This window comes from Protopterus annectens, chromosome 3.part0, assembly GCF_019279795.1.
Source record: "Protopterus annectens isolate FY-2018-M chromosome 3.part0, PAN1.0, whole genome shotgun sequence".
In the NCBI taxonomy this organism is placed as follows: Eukaryota; Metazoa; Chordata; order Ceratodontiformes; family Protopteridae; genus Protopterus; species Protopterus annectens.
In genome coordinates this window covers 1,764,821,377-1,764,842,961 of record NC_056731.1, presented here as the reverse complement: position 1 = coordinate 1,764,842,961, position 21,585 = coordinate 1,764,821,377, and the positions used below count along the sequence as shown (strand labels likewise).

General features: G+C 38.1%; 1 protein-coding gene across 4 annotated transcripts in view; it reads right to left on the bottom strand.

Moving 5' to 3' along the window:
- IL7 (interleukin 7) overlaps positions 1-21,585 on the bottom strand; it is a 1,281,407-nt gene that overhangs the window by 144,009 nt on the left and 1,115,813 nt on the right. The gene's annotated exons all lie outside the window — the stretch shown is intronic.

The following is a 21,585-nucleotide window of genomic DNA, read 5'->3' as shown; positions in this document are numbered from 1 at the left end:
TGTGTGTGTGTGTGTGTGTGTGTGTGTGTGTGTGTGTGTGTGTGTGTGTGTGTGTGTGCATGTGTTTGTGTGTGTGACAGAGAATATTTGTGGGTTATGGTAAGAGTAAGGGCTAAAGAAGGGGACAGATTTCGTGCTTTACGTGTACTGGTGTATATGAAACATGTCTGAGTTTTATACATAGTGGTAATGTTATGGAAAGGGTTGTAGAGTTGGGGTTAGGGGCAGGTTAAGGGTTAGGAATAGGGACACATTAGTTAGGTGCTGCAGGTCACTGAGGAGAAGAAGGGTAATTTTTGAAAACTGAGGAATTAAGAGAAGGCAAGAAACATTGCTTACTTGTGGGTAACTAGAATGGTTGCATACAGCAGTCTTCTGACAATGTTAGAAATTAGGTATGTGCAGTAAAAGCTTATACAGTACAAGTGAATTCCAGACTTTTCATATAGAAAATCACCTTTTGAATGCACTGGAAATATGATATCACCTTATAAAAAATGTGCAGTTTCATAAGCCCAGCATTGTAGCTGCATTGTAAAACTATGACTATGGATTATATGAATCAGAATCCATTACCCAGTAAGCTGTTTCTTTCTTAACAGCAGCAATTAAGAAGCCTGTGTTTTCTCCAGCAAGCTATGTTTATAATTTTTACATTGTTAAGCTCTGCTTTTCAGATTTCTGACCTCTACCTGTAGATCAAAATGTGCTGCTTGGTGATCACTGAGCTTGGTCTTGAGGGTGCCTAAAGTTATTGTGCACAGTGTCTGATACCACAAAGGTGGGGATGTTAGGACTGAAAATAGATATATGAGGAGAAGAACTGGAGTGTTAGGCTATAGAAGCAGGCTGAAGGTGAGCAACATGTGCATAAATACAAGCTACTGGAAGAAAGAGGAAAGGCAAGCAGCACGTGTATTGATTGTATGAAAAATATTTAGGAAGAAAATCAAAGGCAATGTGTGACAGGTACTAGGTCAGTTGTTAAAGGGAGCCTTTTTGTGTTTATCTGGGATACCTGTACTCCAACAAAGTGATGTTTCTAAGAAGGATGAAAACGGACAGCCTAGAAACAGAGACAAACTAAAATTCAGTACGGGCTGCTTAATTCATGGTGTTAAATGGTGTATTTGTGTCACGATGTGAGCAAGATTTCCCCAATGGCCACTAGGTGTCACTGTGGTTGCATAGAGTCTTTACAGGGTGCCAGTTACACCTTTCTTCTGCTTTAACATCTGTACTATACATTCCTATACTAGTGGAATTATGACAGTGTCTGAAAAATGTGCACTGTCAGAGTATCAGTACTCATAACAAAAGATGGCCCAGAATAAAGCTGTAAATCACAACCAGGGCAAGGTAGATGCAGTAGCTGGGTGAGTCATATCACGTGCTCATCACCTTTCACCAGATGGAGCAATGGTGACCATAATGTGTCACCATAAATTAATACGTTTCTAACAACAAATGGCAGTAAAGCATATTATATTTATTTTTTCAGGGTTTTGGTGAAGGTTCATGGGTTTATTATGCCAATATGTGTTTAATGGATCCTTCTTAGTCTTTCTTTTGTGATGGTGTTTTCTCATAATGGATTTATGATAATCATATCTCATTTAATCAAAATATACTTAATCATTGCTAAAACATCTAACCTTGCAGAAAATCACATTCCCTAGCAGTGACACTGAATGTGTTACTCAGCATTCCTAAACAACTATTTCTGCAAGGAGGTAAGCCTCCCACATACCCAGGTTCTTGAAATATACTAAACACGAGACCACACAAACTCACAGGAAGAGACAACACAAAAAACAAAAGTAGAAATCACCTTTTCTCCCATTTTTGAGTTTGGCAGTACCAAAGCAGTACATGTACAACATAACTAGTTCTGGCATACTGAAAATGGTCTTTTTAATGTGTGTTCTGAGGCCTCAGAGGCATCACAGATGTTATACCTGCAATAAATATCCTCTTCAACCTCAAAATCACTCTACCAAAACACCCACCAGACACATACAGTCACATGTCGCATCTCAACCTCTATGGCATCTCAACCTCTAAGCCCATAAGACAAACATCTTTACAACCTGATATTTTGGTCATAGGGGACTCCATTGTGAGTCACACAGATGTCCTACTCACTAAGCTGATTAAGAAGAGAGTCACCGTCATTTGCCTGTTGAGGGTCAGGATCTGACAGATCATACATACATATACTTTGTTGAACCATAAGTACCAGTACAACTGAGTCATAGACCATGTGGTTGTAAATAACCTGAAAAGTATGAAGTATATCCCTGGACTATATGAAGAGAGGCATGATGGAACTCTTAGGCCATGTGCCCCAGGCCAGTATGGGCCTAACACTGAACAGCATTCTACCTTCTCCAAGGATGATGCCACAATATAAACAGATGATAATTGACTTTGACAACTAGCTTAGTTTTTTTGGTGTTATTCAAAGGGGGTGCAATATTTGTCAGCCTGTGAGGATATGGTAGACAGATCCCTTTGCTTTGTCTGGGATGGTCTGTAACTGTCCCCTTTTGGCTTTTATATATTAGCTAACATATTGTCCTCCCCCATAGTGCCATTTTTTGGCATTGCCATTCTGATAAACCTTCCATCATAACAACACCAATGCAATAACATCTAAAAGTGTTACTGCTCAATGCCAGGAGTCCAAACAAGGAGTTTTACCACCTGTAGGCTCTCATCTCCTTGGAGAATGTAGACTTTTGTGCAGCTACTGAGACTTGGTTTAAGGCCACAGAAAGCATCTTAGCAGTGCAGGGCTACATCACCTTCAACACATTTAGCCAGCATTAGACGGAAGGACAGGAAGGGATGAAAGATGGAGGTGTCTCAGTTCACATCAAAAACATACACATCTCAAGGCTGGTCAATCAGTATGATGGGCTTAAGATTCTTGTGTGCAAGTTACCACAGGCAAAGTCCCATATCATATCCTTGCAAGCTATAGGTCTCCCTCCATGACCCAGGAAATCCATAACACATACTTAAATATACTGGACTTTGTAACCACAAATACCTTAGACCACCTAGTTGTTACTCTCACTAGAGAGCAAAAATCCTTGACTTGGTCCTTACAAACATGGAATAATGTTGCACCATCCCTACTGTATTGTTCCCACTGGTCAGGTTGGACAATAAAACTGTCTCCTCTGAAATAAAATTAAAACTCAGAATACAGCTAACCGTAAAAAGTTTACAAATTATTTTAAAGCAAACTTCTTACTAGTAAGTGACACCTTGACAAAATTCCAAGCCTCCCAAACCCAAGAACACCGCTGCCTGTATAGAATTATTCATGAAAACCCTGCATAATCTTATTTACAGCTACTTAGAGACAGTTGTACCCACCTGTAATAAGTGCAGAACCAACTCAGAAAACAAGCCAGTCAGGTGTAATCTAAACCTCAACAGGCTGGATAATGAAAGGAAGAAAATCATGCTGAAGATTAGGAGACACAAGGCCCATTAAGGTAAAAACTCCCTCATCAATCTAAACAAGCAGCTCAGGGGGCTTATTAAGTCTACCAAAGCCAGATTTGAAGTACAAATGGGCTTCCAGGTCAAGAACAATCACAAATTTTTCTTCTGCTGTGTCTGCAGTTTCAAAGGCAACACACAATAATGTACTGAATTAATTGTAAACAGAGCAACCTATACTGGGATGGAAGATATGGCAAATCTGCTGGTCAACAAATTTAGCGCCAATTTCCCCCCTCTTCCCCCAGACATCCCTCAGGAAATTCAAAAAACACCAAGGCAAGAAAAAATTGAAAAAACACAATTTCACCAGCACTTAACCAGCATTTCTTTAATCAAGCGATCTGGTACCTCGGCAATTCACTTTCATGGATCACAGTGCATTCTAATTTCAATCAGATATATATACACATCCATCACATCATACAGCTGTCAATAATTCAATCAGCTAATTAATTATATATTAAACATTTAAAGTAACAGCATTAATATAGTTAAATAACAATAATAAATAAATATTAAACATAAATAAATATGCTAATAAATGCTAAATGCAAACGTGAATAATAAATATAAAATGTTGAATGATGAAATATTAAATACCAATTCCTGATTCAAACCAAACGGCCTTAAAGTCTTAAACTTTAAAATCATCCTAGTTTCTAACTCTAGCAGTTTAGCCACAGAATCACCCCCTCTAGACAAAAAAGGCCTACCAAGTACACAAAATTTCAAACTACTAGGGGAATCACCATGTTTGTCATGGAAATGTTTTGCAACAGGGCTCACTTCATTATTATTCCTAATATCTTTAAGATGTTCTAGAACCCGAATCCTAACCATACGCTTGGTTTGTCCTATGTACCAAACATCAATACAAGAACAGCCCAGGATATATACCACCCCTGTCGATCTGCAGTTGAAAAGGAACCTAGGAAGAAATGTTTTGCCATTAATAGTGTTTAAATTCATAGCTCTATCACAGATGCTGCAATGACCACATGGAAAAGTGCCAGAAGGCAAAAGGTTATTGTTCCCCTTAACAAAATTGTGATTTAACAACTCTTTTAAATCTTTCCCCCTCTTGAAGGAGAAAGTAATATGTTCCGGAAACAAATGACCTATAATTTCATCTTCACTAACAATATGCCAATATTTCCTCACTATTTGAATCAACTCATTAGAAAACGGAGAAAATCTTGTAACATAAAAAAGCTTCTTATCATCATCAACAACCTTAGTGTCATGCATCCTACCCTCAGGTTTATTATTCGTAGCTAATGTATATGATCTATCATTAATATTTTCAAGTATTTTTTGTTTACATCCCAATAAATGAGCCTCATCATAACCTCTTTCTCTCAATCTTAACAAAACTTTATCCAATTCATTAGTTCTTTCATTTATGTCACTAGTATGATCATAAATCCTTTTAAATTCACCATATGGTAAAGAATTCAACAAATGTCCAGGATGCATGCTAGTGGCATGTAAAAACATATTAACCTGGTTTTCTATATGGCCTAAAGCCAACAACTTCACCAACTAACTCATAAGAGAAGGTTAAACCATGCTCATTATTATTGAGAATTTAAAAAAAAAAAAAAATCATTAACATCGCCCTTACAAATAAGAATGAAATCATCTATGAAACGCTTATATAGCAAAACATTGTTCTTAAAAATAAAGTGGGATAGACAAATTTCTTTTAAAAAAATCCTATATATATAATGGCATATGAGGGCGCAAAAGCAGCCCCCATAGCCGTACCCTTCAACTGCAGAAAAAATTCATTATTAAAAGAAAAATAATTATGAGTCAAACAGAATTCAAGCAAATTGATCAAAAAGGTGGTCCTAGGCTCATCACCCAGCATATCTATAACAGATTCCAAACCCCATCTGAGACTGATATTAGTATGCAATGATTTTACATCAATGGTCACCCAATAAAAATCATTTTGCCATTGAATATTTGACAATTCATTTATCAGGTTCTGAGTATTAGAAATATGTGCCACAACCTTCTTCAAATGTGTTTTTAAGTGAAAATCCAGAAAAATGTTAATATTGTTTAAAAAGGAGCCCACCCCTGAAACAATGGGCCTACCCGGGGGATCAAGTTGGCACTTATATCCCTCACGAAATACCCCCAGCTATAACTCTCCAAACTATAACTATGGTACAGGTCTTAAAGGCACTGTCTAAGTCCATAATAGCTGTGTCAATGGGCCCTGATGGATGTGTCCTTCACAGCATGAAACATGAACTATCAGGGCCACTAGAATCACTATTTAACCACAGCTACCAAACAGGCTTCATATCTTACGAGTGAAGGACTGCAATGGTTATCCTACTGACCAAGGGCGGTCCATCTATGGATGCGGGGAACTATTGTCCAATAAATCTGGCAAATTTAATATATAAAACCATGGAAAGAATAATCATGGATATGTTCAATGACAACATAGGAAATATGCAGATACTAGACCCATCTCAGTTTGTTTTCTTTATGGGTAGACCATTGGTGGACTTTTTCAGTGAGGTCACAAAAGTAATTGACAAGGGCAAGATGGTGCACACTGCTTACCTTGATTTGTCCAAAAATTCAACACAATAACCAACTATGGCATTTGTAAACATGGTCAATAAATTAGCTATAAACCCCCAAATCACCCACTGGATAGCCAACTGTCTCACAGACATTGACTAACTAACTAACTAACTAACTAACTAACTAACTAACTAACTAACTAACTAACTAACTAACTAACTAGCTAATAACTAAGAGGTTAGGATAGGCGAGAGTCTACCTTCACAAAAGGCTGATCACTAGCAGAATGCCTCAGGGCTCAGTGATGGAACTGCTCCTATTCAGCATCTACATCTCTGAAGTCATGGCTATCATCAAAGGCCTCTGGTTGATCAAGTTCCTAAACATTTGCAAATTAGGTACTGTCATTGAATCCCCTCAAAACAAAATACCCACCAAGAAGGCTTGACACAGGCTAATAAATGGTCCCAGAGCCATGCTCTTAAACTCAGTGATGAGAGATGAATAATTGTATATTTCAGCAAGACAGCCACCCCTGCAAATTACTACATTGATAATACACTCCTAACACCAGACCCAGTAGTCAGGGATTTGTAAATGCATATAGACAGTGACTTGGCCTTTGAGTATCATGTGTCTACAGCAGGAAGGAAATCATTCTATGTTACCAAACTTATAAGGAAGGTTATGGCATACAAGTCTAAAGATGCCATTAGTCCATTGTACTCTGCCCTAATAAGACCAGTTATTGAGTACAACAGCCCTTTTGGCATGTACCTGGCAAGGCATATGCAACAACTCAAGCATCCACAGAGGTTCCTCACAAAAGGAATACTTGGTTTAGATAACAGGTCTTACATGGACTGCTTCAAAGTCTTATTCCTCTACTTGGTCTCTTATAGGCTGCTGAGAGGCAACCAATGCTTGACCCACAAAGCATCCACTTATCCAGCCTTAATAGACCTGGTTGCACATCTGCAAAGAAAATAGCATCATAAACAGCTGATCCAGGGACCTTAACCATGGGTGAAACAAAAAAAGGTGTGTTGTAGGGACAGGTATGTGCCTCAGAGGCTACCTCTTCTCTTGAACAGGTTTCCCATCCATGGAAAGCAATGTTCTTCTCTACACTTCTTCAAGCGGATTGTGGATCATTAGATGGGGAATCATTCATTTTTTATGGATCTAGAACCTGTGTCTTTATTGCAGATAAAAAGCTTGTAAATGCTTGACCACTCATGCCCAAGTTTACATACACCCCCCTAAAAAAAATAATACAGGACCAGTACCTTGGGAAGTATGGCTAGGTTTGAAAAGGTTCTTTAGATTCAGTAACCTGTATTCTCCTATGATCCTATGATGTAATACTACAAGATTAGTTGTTGTACTACCTCCCCCATTTGATGCATCTTTGTGTATCATAGCAGTCACAGCCTTCTTTCATCATGAGATCGAATGCCCTACTCGAGTGTATTTTGGAGAGCCTTCTAAGTATTTTCTTACAAGTATCAGCATACCTCATTGTTTTAATAAGGGATGTCTTTTGCATTTGCCAATGTGATGTCTATTGATATTTGTGAGATTTAAAATAGACAAAAAATGTTGATAAACCACGGGTCATCATAATGGCTTTTTGTCTGTTCCCTGAGTCCCAGAAATCATTTTTTTCGTGAGGTTTAGTCATTCAGCCAGCAGTTTTAAATGCCTCACACAGAGAATGTTTCATAAATGAATGGTAATGGTTTTAAATTAAGAGACGCTGAAAAATGATTTGCTTAAGAGTGATTTCAAGATTGAAGTTGTTTCCTTTTAGGTAATTTTGTGGCTCACTGATTGGTGCTGCTGAATTTTGGAGGTGTGGGCTTGTTTTTTGAAATTGGTAGTTAGAAATGTTTGCCTTCTGGACTGAATATAGTAGTTGTAGTGTCTTGCTCATTCACGTTGCTTCTTTTAATTTTATTTTCTAATCTACTTTGTATACAGTCTGTCTCTCTGAATCTATATCTAGTCTCTCTTTCTCTTGCTTTATATTTATATATTGTACCAGAGTGAGGCAGTTCTCATTCTATGAGGTGTTAATGTGTTGTAAAACTGAAGTGACACAATGCAAACAACACTGGTGTAAATAGAGCACTGTTTTATATAATATTGTAGTGCATGGAGCACAGTGATTTCTCTCTGATATCCAGAAAAACAGTAAATCAGTTAGGTGCTTCTATGGCATAAGACATGATCTTAACAATTGTTAAGTACCCCCTGCTTCACTTGGTAAGATTGGGTATTGTGCTAGATAGTTAAACCTGGCAGTACCAGCAACTGGCTAGCAAGCAACAGTAGCAGAATACAAAACAGATTTGATTTTGCCTCCTGTTTGTGCCGGTAATGTGTGCCTGACTTTTTCTAACTTAACAGAATATCTTACACTTACTTTCTGACAGTGCTTGCTAAATACTTTATGGCTTTGAAAGCTGGCACAACACGTAAGTGATTTTTTTTATTGGAACTAGAAGTACATGGAGCAGGTAAAGCTCCATTCACTACAAAGAATTATGATCAGGTCTCTGATCATAACCCTTTATTATGTGTTCTCAACATGGATACCAAGATTCACCTCTCAAGCATGTCTCAAACACGTAACAAGGTGGTTATGATTGGTGACCTGCTCTTAATCCTCTGTGTTTTTTTTTTAGTTAGACAGTTACATTTTTGCATTAGCTAGATAGGGTCACATAGAAATGGCTGGCATTATAAATTATCTTGTTGAAAGTGGTGTCTATGTGAAGGCTTATGGCCCTGTTTTATTTATTTATTTATTTATTTGATGTTTGTTTACTGGGATAGTTTGACTGGACAGCTGCCCTTTTTCAGCAGAGGCCTGAGGGGAAACGCCCCAGAGGTTACAAAGAATACAAAAAGTACAAAGCAAGAAAAAAACATACAGAAAATTAAGTCATTAAGTGGATATAAATGGAATGCACCCTGTTAGGAAGGAGACTATGCCTGGAACAGCGTTTCTGGAAAGTGTGTTATAGTAAAGAAGACATTCCATTGTGCCTGGAACAGCATTTCTGGAAAGTGTGTTGCAGTAAAGGAGAATACATTCCATAATAACCTAAAGCTCTTTGGAATGTATTAATATTGATATGAGAGACTGCAGGCCAGATTTATACAGGTTACAACAAAGTGTACACTGGGTAGCCTTTCTTAGTGAATAGACAACACAAGTATTGTGGTAGGGATGTTCTTGAATTTAAAAAGTGTAAACATAATGTACACTTTGTGATAACCTTTATAAATCTGGCCTACATTTTTTATTTGTGGAACAAAAAAGGTCATTTACATTGTTTTTGTTACGTCCCATTATAAACAGGAACAATCTGCACCAATATTTTTTTCTTTAGTTCAACAAATTTTCATTATTTTATGGCTTGATGGTTTCTGCTGCATTATTTTGTAATATTATACATAATTCGAATAATTGAAAAAGTGACTTGCAAAAAACTAATATTAATTTCCCTGCCTGTTAACTTAAATATACCAACTCTGAGATTGCATAATACCAGAGAAAAAGGAAAACTACCCTATCTTCAGTATTTGAGGATATCTGATAATTAGTGGTATCCACTGCATTCCTTTGGATACTACATTTCATTCCATTACTTTGATTTGAAGAACATGCATTATCTGTCTCTCTCTCTCTCTTTCCATCTATCAGTGTGTGTGTGTGTGTGTGTGTGTGTGTGTGTGTGTGTGTGTGTGTGTGTGTGTGTGAGACAAAGAGAGAGAGACACACACACACACACATGCGTATACAGACACACACGTATATACACACACACACACACACACACACACACACACACACACACACACCTAGATAGATAGATATGTGTCAGGGTATAGTGTGTTTCTTTATTGATTTAGGTGATCAAGAAGCAACTTTTTTTACTTGCTTTTGATTGAGTGGTGTGTGTGTGTGTGTGTGTGTGTGTGTGTGTGTGTGTGTGTGTGTGTGTGTGTGTGTGTGTGTGTGTGTGAGTTAAGGTTAGAGTAAGGGCTAAGGAAAGGCATAGACATGTTGGCATGTTTGGGTGCTGGCATCTGGTATGTTTGAAGTGGGTGTGTGCATGTGCATGTGTGTGTGTGTGTTTATCTTGTTTAGTTGTATTTAGTACCCTAATGTGTAGGGATGGGGTAGGGTTAGCACACATGAGTAAGATGATGCAGGGTGGTAAGGATTGGGAAATTAGCAGCCAAGGGTTTGATCTCCCTCCTTGAGGTAGAGAATGTAGGACTCCCAATGTGGATTAGCCCTTTAGGTTTGGTACTTGGGTAGAATATGGAGACCAACTCTTTGAGTGTTTATATGGCCAACATAGGCCATGTCAAAAAGGTGGGTATATGGAAGCTTATGGCAGGGCACCCTTCCTGTCAGTGTACATTCTGTATTGCTGGGTGATATAGATTATATATGTAATAAGCCCCTTCTGAGAGTCTTCCACTGCGGATATCCTAGCTTACTACCATCAGTTTGGAGATTTTTATCTGAATCTCCTCAGCTGTGGGACATATGCCATAACTTCAAGTGCTGTACTAGGACAGTTTGGCTAAACTCTACATCTGCCATGTACTTTTTGGTCCTTTCAGAGTTCTGACATCAGTACTGATGTTTACAATAGAAAATCTTCCATCACTTGTGTGCTGACCATTTGACCATTTGATCAATAAATGCCAAACCAGAACACACACTGGCAATGCTTATACTGTGTGGAGGAGGAGTTCTATGTCAAACACTCCAAAATGAGCCAGTATTCCATCCTGGTTACATGCAGAATGAGAAAAATCCAACTGCATGTCCCTGTAATGTGTCACTAGATGGGGGGTGTTGGAGGGTCTCTCATGTGATGTCAGGCTGCTGGTGCTGGAACACTGAAAAGGCAGAGGATAGACAGTGGTCATCTGCAAGAAGACCTTGGGCTCCCTAGATATCACCAGCTCCCTTTGATCTAAGTAGGGGTCAGAGTCATGCCCATCCCTCATTTTGATGGATAAAGCAGAGATGATGACTGGGCACCCTTAACAACAACAAAATTGGGGACATATTAGGAACACCCCCACTCCATATGAACAGCTACAATTCTTCTGAGACTAACTTGCTCTCATGGTGTATTCCCTTGGCACATGGTCAGTAGTTGCACTCAAGGCTCAGCACCCTTTTTCCCCATCTTTCCCTTAAAATCCATCAGCGTGCAATGGCCCTAAGTGAGATATGTTCTTCAGAATAGAGATGCTGCAGCAGCAACAGTGACAAGAGCCTTGTGTGTAAGAAAACGGTCTCACATCTGATGGAACCTAATATACAGGGGTAGGTCTGTACCCTTTGGAAACATGTCCTGATCCTGGTACTACGTTCCAGGCACATAGCAATGTTATGTTGCCTTCAGCGGACATTCATCTGAGCACTGTTGCCCTGTAGCCCAGCACCTACTCATTATTTGGTGTGTGCTCAACCTGATGCATTTAGACTTGGCTAACTCTGTCCCCTCCATCTCTCAGAGCTGGATATAAGAACTATTTCTCCCTCATTTGTCTATGCTCTGTCAAGGAGAACTTGAGGAACAAGCGACAATTATTTCAGGCACAGATAAGGACAATGGAACATCTTTCTGTAGCATTCTTCCCTACTGACTCTTCCTTTGCAGTGTAACGAGGCCCGTAGAGGGGCAGGACAGTAAGGTGAGACAGTGATACAGCAAGGGAATGATGCACATGTAAATTTTAGGTCAGGAAGAAAAAGATCAAATCAAGCAACAAAAAGGAAGCAAAAGTATTATGAAAAGTAAGTTAGAATTCAAAATAAAGTTAAATAGACTGGTTGAAAATAATATGAGGGAGGTCAGAATAACAAAACAAGATTAAAATATGATTAAAATATATAATCATTTCCTTTCAAACAAATAAAGCCTAAAAGGAGGTTGTGGAACATGAGCACTGGGGATAGGTGTATTCCTTTTGTATATTAGCTAAATCCTTGTCCACTTGCATAGTGCCTTTTAGGCAATATCAGTCTCCTAACGCTTCCAACATAACAAAACAGAATCTGGATAATATAAATATATTGCTGCTCAACTCTGGGATCCTTAAAAAACTCCACTCCCTACAAGTGTTCTTCATCCTAAAAAACATCAATTTATGCATTTTCACAGAGACCTGGTTCAAGACCAGTGAAAGCAGTCCATTAGTACAGGGTTTCAATGCCTGCCACATGTTCAGGTTCATCACACTAGTTGAAGGCACTGAAGGTGGCAGTGTCTTTATATTCTTAAAAAGAAATCACTTCTGGACTTGTTAGACAGGATAAAGACTCGTAACACTCCAAAGGAAGAGTCAGTAGGGAAGAATGCTACAGAAAGATGTTCCATTGTCCTTATCTGTGGAGTACCACAGGGTTCAGTCCTGGGTCCTCTCCTGTTTGGTATCTACTTCTCTGAAGTACAGGCTAACACAGAAGGTCTTTGGCTAACAAAGTTCGCAGATGACTGAAAACTAGGAGCCATAATCAAAACTCCTAATGATGTGGACATCCTACAAAAGGGCTTCACTGAGACAGATGCCTGGTGTCAAAGCCATGGCCTCAAGCTCAATGCCAAAAAGTGCATTGTCATCCCCTTTGGTAAAAACTCTGTACCCATGAACTACAACATAGGTGGTAGTATACTTAACACCGAAAGTGTGATAAGAGACCTTGGGACACAGGTGGACAGTAGTCTCTCCTTTGATAATCACATCACCACAGTAGTCAGGAAATCTTTCTATGTGGCACACCTCATCACAAAAGGTTTCTCATCCAGAAAAAAAGAGGTCATTGTTCCCCTCTACTCATCACTCATTAGACCCATTATAGAGTACAGCACCCCTTTTGGTATGTACCTCACAAGACATCTACAACAACTGGAAAGGCTGCAGAAATACCTCGCAAAGAGGATTACTGGCCTCAAATAGATGCCCTACGCAGACCGTCTCAAAAAACTCCAGCTTTACTTTTTCGCATATCGCCTACTCAGAGGTGATCTCTGCCTAACATAGAAAGCTATGTCAAACCCAGAGCTGTTGGACATGCTCCACTTAAAGAATTCCCAATCCTTCTGAGCTACATGCTCTAGGGACCTAAACCTTGTCACCACAATAAATAGAACATGCCGGAGGGATAGAGTCCTGTCCCAGAGACTTCCCATACTCTGGAATAAACTACCTATCTATATCAAACAAAGCTCCTCATTAGCACTCTGTAAGGAAAATCTTGCTGATTGGATGGGAAATAAGAAATTCACCCCGGGGATCACCTCTGTGGCTCTGCTCGACAGTGGCACAAGAAAATAATTTTCTTGGGTGGCAAAAGCCAGGGTACCTTTTTGGCTGGGCTTGTATAGGCCCCAGGGCTGATAGCCTAGTACCTACCTATGAACGTATGAACTCCTCCACATCTAACTTAGTGTTAACAAAAAACATTATCATATCAAACCTAAGTTTAGGACCACCACAATGTCTCCCTCTGCCCATTCTTCCTCTTGCTCTTAGATACATTGATGTAACCCTCTCACACAGTTATACACTATTTATGCCATACCAAATGATTGTTTTACAGTGATTTCAGGAGTGAGTCATTTTTATCTGCAGATAGCTTCTATACCACCAATTATAGTCAATTTATTGAAAGTGAGCACCTAAGGTGCCCGAGAGTGATTACAAATGGCCATATCTGAGATGTTTTTGGACAATAAAGTGGATATAACTAATGGGTATCAAGGTTATATGTGGTTTAAAATTACCTACACTTGCTGTTTTTGACCATAGTTAAACAGTCATGGATGTGGCTGGCAGAAGCTGTGTCACACAATTTATTGTACTATCAGAAGCATAGCAAGGGTAGGGCGAGGAGGTTAGCTACCTTTGGTGCAAAGTGTTAGTGGGTGCAATTGGAAAGTGCAATTCCTATATTCTTTTTTTTTGAACCAAAAGTACTTTATCACTTCAGCACTTTGCATGTGGTAAACTGTAGTAAGCAGAGTGCTACAAATGTAGCAATTAGCTTGCTACAGTTTAAAAGAAGAGTAGTTTTTTTTGCTCTTCAATTGAAGAGCTGAATGGATGGGAATGGGCAAGATAGATCCTAAGGGAGCCTTTTTTTGCTTTTCCAATGAAAATGAAGAGCTGAGGGACTGTGATTTATTTTGATTAATATTTGATTTTTCTCTGCTGATTTTCACTGTTTGTAAGAAGAAAGGGATAGCTTATAGACTGGAACATGTATTTTGATTTGTATTTTGTTTGTTAACTCTGCATTTTATTGTTTGTTATTAGAAGAGGGACAGCCTATAGACAGGCAAACTCTAGCCATCATTAGAGGCCTAATCAGCTATAAATTCACATAGACTATATCTGTAGCTATCCAGTATTGGTTTGTGATTTATTGTGCATCTGCTTGGTAGCAGAAAATTTATTTTGATGTATATTTTATATTTGTTTGTGATGTTTATTGTTGTAAGAAGAAAGGGATAACTTGTAGACAAGACTATTAATTTTGATTTATATTTCATGTTTTTGTTTGCTTGTTTACTTCTGATTTTTGTAATCTGTTTGTAGAAAGAGGTAGACTGCAGACAGGCAAACTCTAACCATCCCAAGGGGCCTAGTCAGTTATAAATTCCCACAGGCTGTAGACTGGACAATCCAGAGCTTATCTGAAACAAAACAGTGTTGGTTTCTAATTTACTATGCAACTGACGGGTAAGAGAAAATTTATTTTGATTTACGTTTATTTTTACCTCTGAATTTTACTATTATAATAAGCTGCAACTTTGAGCGATAATAAAGCTACTGCACATGCTATAAAGGAAATCCAGCATTTTAAAGTGATTGGCACAACTAGAATGGTAGGTCAGTGTTGACTTTTTAAATTACTTCCCTTATACAAGCTTAGCTCAGTGTACTTAATTTAATATTTAGTTGCATGTTTTTGCATGATGTCCAGATATTTGACTTAAATTACTAATTGATTTAATTTCTTTGAATTCTGTGGTAACTGATTTTGATTATTCTTTTCTTTTAAAATTCTTTAGTAGCTAAAAATGGATTCCTTAAATGAGTATGTCATTAACAATTTGCTAAAGCACAAGTACCCTGCAGAGTGTACTAAATGCTATGTATATGTAAAGGTAATACCACTGATAATAATTGCATTTGTGCAATTTGGAAAGTGTTGTTACATATATTAATGATCGGGCTAATGAGATAAGTAATATTAGGTGAAGCACAAATAGGACACATTTAGGAAACAAGTATCCGCTGTCAGTAAAGTTTAATCATCCCCTGTTAAACATATTACTAATAGCAGCTTTGGTATTCAAGATAAAGTATTCAGCAATCTCAGAATTCTGATCATATAGAAGAAAAGAAGAAAGAAGTTCACAAAAAATAACTAGGAAGAAAAATAAATTTACAACAGAAGGAGGAAGCTACTACATGATAGAGCAAAATCCCTGAAAGGGAAGGCAACTCTGATCAGTACTAGCAAGAAACTATGATCCCTCATAAAATCATCTAAGGCTAGCTTCGAAAGAAAAATTGCACAAGACGCTAAAGATAATCACAAGGCTTTCTTTAGTTATGTCAGAAACCTGGGTGGAAACTCCCAGATATGCTCTGAGTTAGTGCAAAATGACAAAAAATACACTGAACCCACAGACATTGCCAACATCCTGGCAGACAGGTTCAGTGCAAACCCCCCCCCAATGAGCAAATGACTATCCCAACAGAGTGTAGCCTCCCTGACATCACAGATGCACAGGTGAGAGCTGCCCTCTCCAAAGCAAAAAACACAGCATCAATGGGACCGGACAGTGTCCCGGGCTGTGTTTTACATGAGCTCCAAGAAGAACTGAACCCTCACTTAAAATCACTGTTCAGTCTCAGCCTTACAACAGGATATGTACCCAAAGATTGGCGTACTGCAACAGTGGTCCCACTCCATAAAGGTGGTGCCACAACGGACCCCGGAAACTATTGCCCTATAAGCCTAACTAGCCTGGTCTGCAAAGCTATGGAGCGTATCATCATGGAACTCATAAACAAAGACATTGGAAACCTCCAAACACTGGATCCTACCCAATTCGGCTTTGTTAAGGGCAGATCTTGCCTCTTGAACCTGGTCAGTTTCTTTGAAACAGTCACCAAGGCCATAGACGAAGGGAAGGTAGTCCACACAGCCTACCTTGACCTTGCAAAAGCCTTCAACACAATACCCCACTCGGGCATCATAAATAAGCTCACCAGCTTAAATATCAACCCCTATGTCACAAGATGGGTTGCAAACTGGCTTAGGGATAGAACCCACATGGTCAGAATTGCAGGTGCTATGTCAGACTCTTAACCAGTTACAAGTGGCGTCCCACAAGGCTCAGTCCTGGGACCTCTCTTGTTCGGTATATATTTCTCTGAGGTACAGGCTAACACAGGAGGACTATGGCTGACAAAATTTGCAGATGACTGTAAACTGGGGGCCATAATCGACTCACCAGCTGACACAAGCATCCTCCAAAAAGGTCTACCAGAGACAGATAACTGGTGCCAGAGCCATGTCCTAAAGCTAAATGCCAAAAAGTGCATAGTCATTCCCTTTGGGAAAAACAAAGTGCCCACAAATTACCACATAGGTGGTAATCCATTAAGTACGGAAGAAGTAATTAGGGATTTGGGGACCCAAGTAGATTGCAATCTCTCCTTTGACAATCACATTGCCAAAGTGGTTAGAAATACATTCTATATAGCCCACCTTATCATGAAAGGGTTCACATCTAGATCAAGAGAGGTCATTGTGCCCCTCTACTCATCACTCATCAGGCCCATAATTGAATACAATGCCCCATTTGGGATGTACCTTACCCAACATCTGCTACAACTAGCAAGACCCCAAAAGTACCTCACCAAGAGGATCAAGGGACTCAAACAGATGCCCTACACAGTTAGGCTAAAGAAACTCCAGCTCTAGTCAGTTGCTTACTGCCTACTCAGAGGCAATCTGTGCCTGATGTATAAAGCCATGTCCAACCCAGAACTAATGTACATGCTCCACCTCAAGAAATCCAAAGCCATAAGAACTACACGCTCCAGTGACATAAACCTCAGCACAGAAATAAATAGAACATGCTGGAGGGACAGATTCATATCCCAGAGGCTTCCCTCACTCTGGAACAAAATCCCAATCCATGTCAGACAGAGCCCCTCAATGACCCTCTTCAAGAAGAATCTTGACGTTTGGATGGGAGATCGTAAATTTACCCCCAGGATCTCTTCAGTGTCACTGCTAGACAGAGGCATGGTAAACTAACCTTAAATTGGCTATCTTCTGTGACCTACTATACAGAGGCACAGTCAACTAATCTAAGAAGGGTGGTGAAAGCCAAACACACTCTGGCTAGGCTTGTAAATGCCCTAGGGCAGATAGCCTAGTATCAACCTATGAACCTATGAACCTATGATTAATGCTTATAATGCAAAGAGAATATATACTAAAAAGGACACTGCTTTGTTGTATAATACATAGGTTACAGGGAATGAAAACATTGTTCAGTCAGAAAACAGTCTGTAGAAAATGTAATTTTTCCAACAGAGAATGTAGATAAAAGAGCTAAAGCCAAGGGGAAGGCTAAAAGGAAGCAATCAAACCTGAACTTGGAAGGATGGAAGAACATTACTGTAAGAAAAAGAGGAGAAAGCCCAAAGGTCACAACATAGCTAAAGCTGTTGCACTACAAAGACAGTTGGATGAATATTGTATGCTTACAAATGAAATAAGCAATAAAGCAGTGAGATTAATAAGACTAATGGTGATGAAGATCATTCATCTGTAACAAATGATAGAGAGACACTAATGAATTAGAAGTGGAGAGTCTTCAGATCTGGTCAAAAATTGCATACTAATAATCAGAAATTCAACTATTAAAGGAAATTTTCAGAGGATAACGAACATTGAATAAACACATAATGTGAGTAGGGCCTTAGATTGCTTTAATGTAAGTAAGGATGAAGCTGTTTTTATTCATATTGGTCAGCTGACCTTACCTTCAAGGACTCTATAACTGTTAGTGGGAAACTTATAGCGCTGTTAATAACATTGCTTGTGGAGGTGTTAGGATGTATTTTTCACACCTGACATTGAAAGGAGAGTCAGGTCAGTGTGAATGAAAAGATTTTTGGAATAAATACCTACAGGAAATAATGGCCCATCTTAAAAAGTGAAAATTTGTAAAGCACCCAAGCCTACTTTTTGAGCATACATGCATTTCGACAGGATGGCATGCACCTGTCAAGACAATGGAAGAGAATTTTTGCATCAGATATATTGTAGTATTTGGCTAACACAATATAGGATTTTTTTAACAGAAATTTAACAGTTCATAGATAACATTTGATGTATCACTGCTGGTTACTAATGCTAGTAGCACTAGTAATGACATTTTTTATTGGAAATTTTGCTACTTTCCCACAAGATTGATGTTGTTATTGTATATGAAACATGGTTAAAGAGCAGTGACTGGGCACTATAAATGTTTTTACCGGAACAGACATTCTAACAAAAAAATCAGCTGGAGGTGTTATGATGGTGAATGAAGATTGTTATGAGACATGTGATTATTACATATTCGATGATAACACCAATACTGTAGATTGTGTAACAGCAACAGTAAGGATAACCTGGAACATTTAACAATTGTTGGAGTGTAAGGGCCATCAAAGTCAAGTGCTGATAAGCTAGAGGGATTAATAAATTTCTTGCATGAAACATAGCAGGGAAAAATAATAGTGCCTAGAGACTTACATTTACCAGAAACAGATTGGAATAATCGATTTGTCAACATTAGTTCAGGAACAGCAATTCTTAAGACTGTAAAGTTACTAAAAAAAAAAAGAAAACAACCACCAGGGAACAGAACATGCTGACATTGTTTGTGCTTCTACGAAAATTACTTTTATTTCATGTCAAGTTTTACAACCATTGGTGTTCATTGTTCATGCAGTTATAAAGGTTAAATTATTGCTAGGTAATTCTGCCAAACTGAAATGTAAACTACTGCTTACAAGATTAATGACAGACTATATGGAAGCAAAACAGTCACTATATAAAACTAACTGGAGTGATACATTCAGTAGAAAAACTGCAGAAGGAATGTGACAAGTTTTGAAAGGGAAATTGTTTGAATGCAAAAAATAAATTACTTAATTAAAAAAAAAGGTTTAGCATCAGGATCTAGGCAATGTTCAGGAGGGTATATTTCCATAAGAAGAAAGATAGTAAATTAAGATGAGAGACAAAAAAATATAAAAATAGAAAACAGACCAAACTATGACTTTGAAAACTGAAACAGACAAATTAAACATAGTGTGACACAAGATCAAGAAAATTTTAAATAAAATTTATATAAAGATATAGGGGATAATAGGCAACCATGTTATTGATACACAAAATGTGGTAGGAGTAAAGACATACAAATTGTTAACCTGTGAATAGATTGTAAAATTTCTTATCAAGCACAATACATTATATATGTTTACAAAATCATATGCAAAATTGTTTGACTCCACAAAGGAGTGATACACTGTCCTAGTAACATCCAGGTAAATTCAGATACTGAAATTAAATTAGATTAAATTGAAAAACAACTACTCAAACTGGACCCCAAAAAAGCATAGGGGGGAGATGGGATTAATAATAAGGACCTGAGAACACTTCACTATGAACTTAGAGTACTATTATGTCTGCTATTCACTAGGTCATTTAAGTATGGGGAGATTCCTCAAGATTGGAGACAAAGGCTTGCTGAACCTTTATTTAAGGGAAAGGGGAGTAGGACAAACACAGAGGCATACAGACTCTAAGTTAACTTTCTTGTAGAAAAATAATGAAGACGGTTATTTTGAATAAGTTATTGTCAGAACTGCAAATGTCGGGACTTGAAACCATATATCAGCATACATATGTTGAAAATAGATCTATAACCACCTGTAACATGATGTTCTATAACAAGATAATAAGAGTTATAAATGAGAAATTGTGCTGTGATGTTATTTATACAGACAACTTCAACCTTTGATAAGGTCACACACAAAACATTGATCAATAAACCAGAACAACTAGGTACTGCTGTAATCTTGATAAGACAGATACATGCAGAGCTTACAAATAGGACATGGCAATTATCATACAGCAAACAGGTGAAATTCTAGGTTACAGATAGGTTGTCCCACAGGGTTTTGTCCTAGGCCCATACTTGTTTAGGTTGTATCTTTTGGAGTTATCTTTTCACCAGAGGTGTTCTATTGTCTGTATGCAGATGACTTGAAAATGGGTAAACTGATTGCTTGTGTTACAGATAGGACATGCCTGCAAAAGAACTTATATAATTTGACCATTTGGGCACAGGAGAATAATATGCTGATAAATACATAGAAAACTAAGCACATGAGATTTGTGAGACCTAGGCTGAAGGGTGAATATTTAATAAGGCACATAGTGACTGAAACTGTAAACTCATTGAAGGACCTGAGTTTACGGCTAGATCCAGCTTTTGTAACCATATTAACCAATTAACCAATTTGTTAATGATGGCTATAGAGTTATATATTGTATAAAAATATTTACAAAGTGTAGGAAATCAGAAATGATGCAATCATTGTTTTTAAGTTACATTAGACCCAAACTAGAGTACAGAATAAAAATATAGGTACCTTATGGGAAAGCACTCATGAGTAATTTGTAAAGGGCATCCATGGATATGAAAATTTAAGTTGTTATGAAAAACTAAAATATCAGAACTTGTACATGGTCTGATATAAACATTTAAAAGGAGACCTTATGCAGGTGTATAGCACATTTAGAGAAAATGTCTCTGGGATATTTGGGATTATTAAAAAGAAGCAGAAGATCATCAGACAATCTATGTAGAAGATTACATGGGACTGAGAGCTGTGCCAAACTATATTAAAACAATCACTAGTTTAGATATTTTTAAGAACAACCTGGACACTTATTATGGGAATGACTGTTTTGGTATGTTGGTAGGCTTGTATGTTGGTAGGCTTGAAGGGCATTATTATCTATGCCTGAAATATTTGAAGGTATGTATGCATGCATGAATGAAGAGCTGAGGAGGTGGGGCAAAAGATTGGAGACTTGCCCCAGGTACTAGATGAACTAGCTATGGCTCTTTGTATTGTCCAGAGTAAGTATGCGATCTGAATATTTTTTCTGATTGGGGGAAACTGATGCAGTACTGTTAAAATACTTTGTTGATGTAAATAGCAGCAGCATCTAGAGGGGGGTAGAGACCCCTGTCCATCTTATTTTTTCAAGTTTTAATGATGTAAAATCACCATTTTTATGTTATGTATAAACACAAACTATTTATTTATTTATTTTACATTTGTTGACCGGGATAGTCCGACTTGATTCATGTCCAT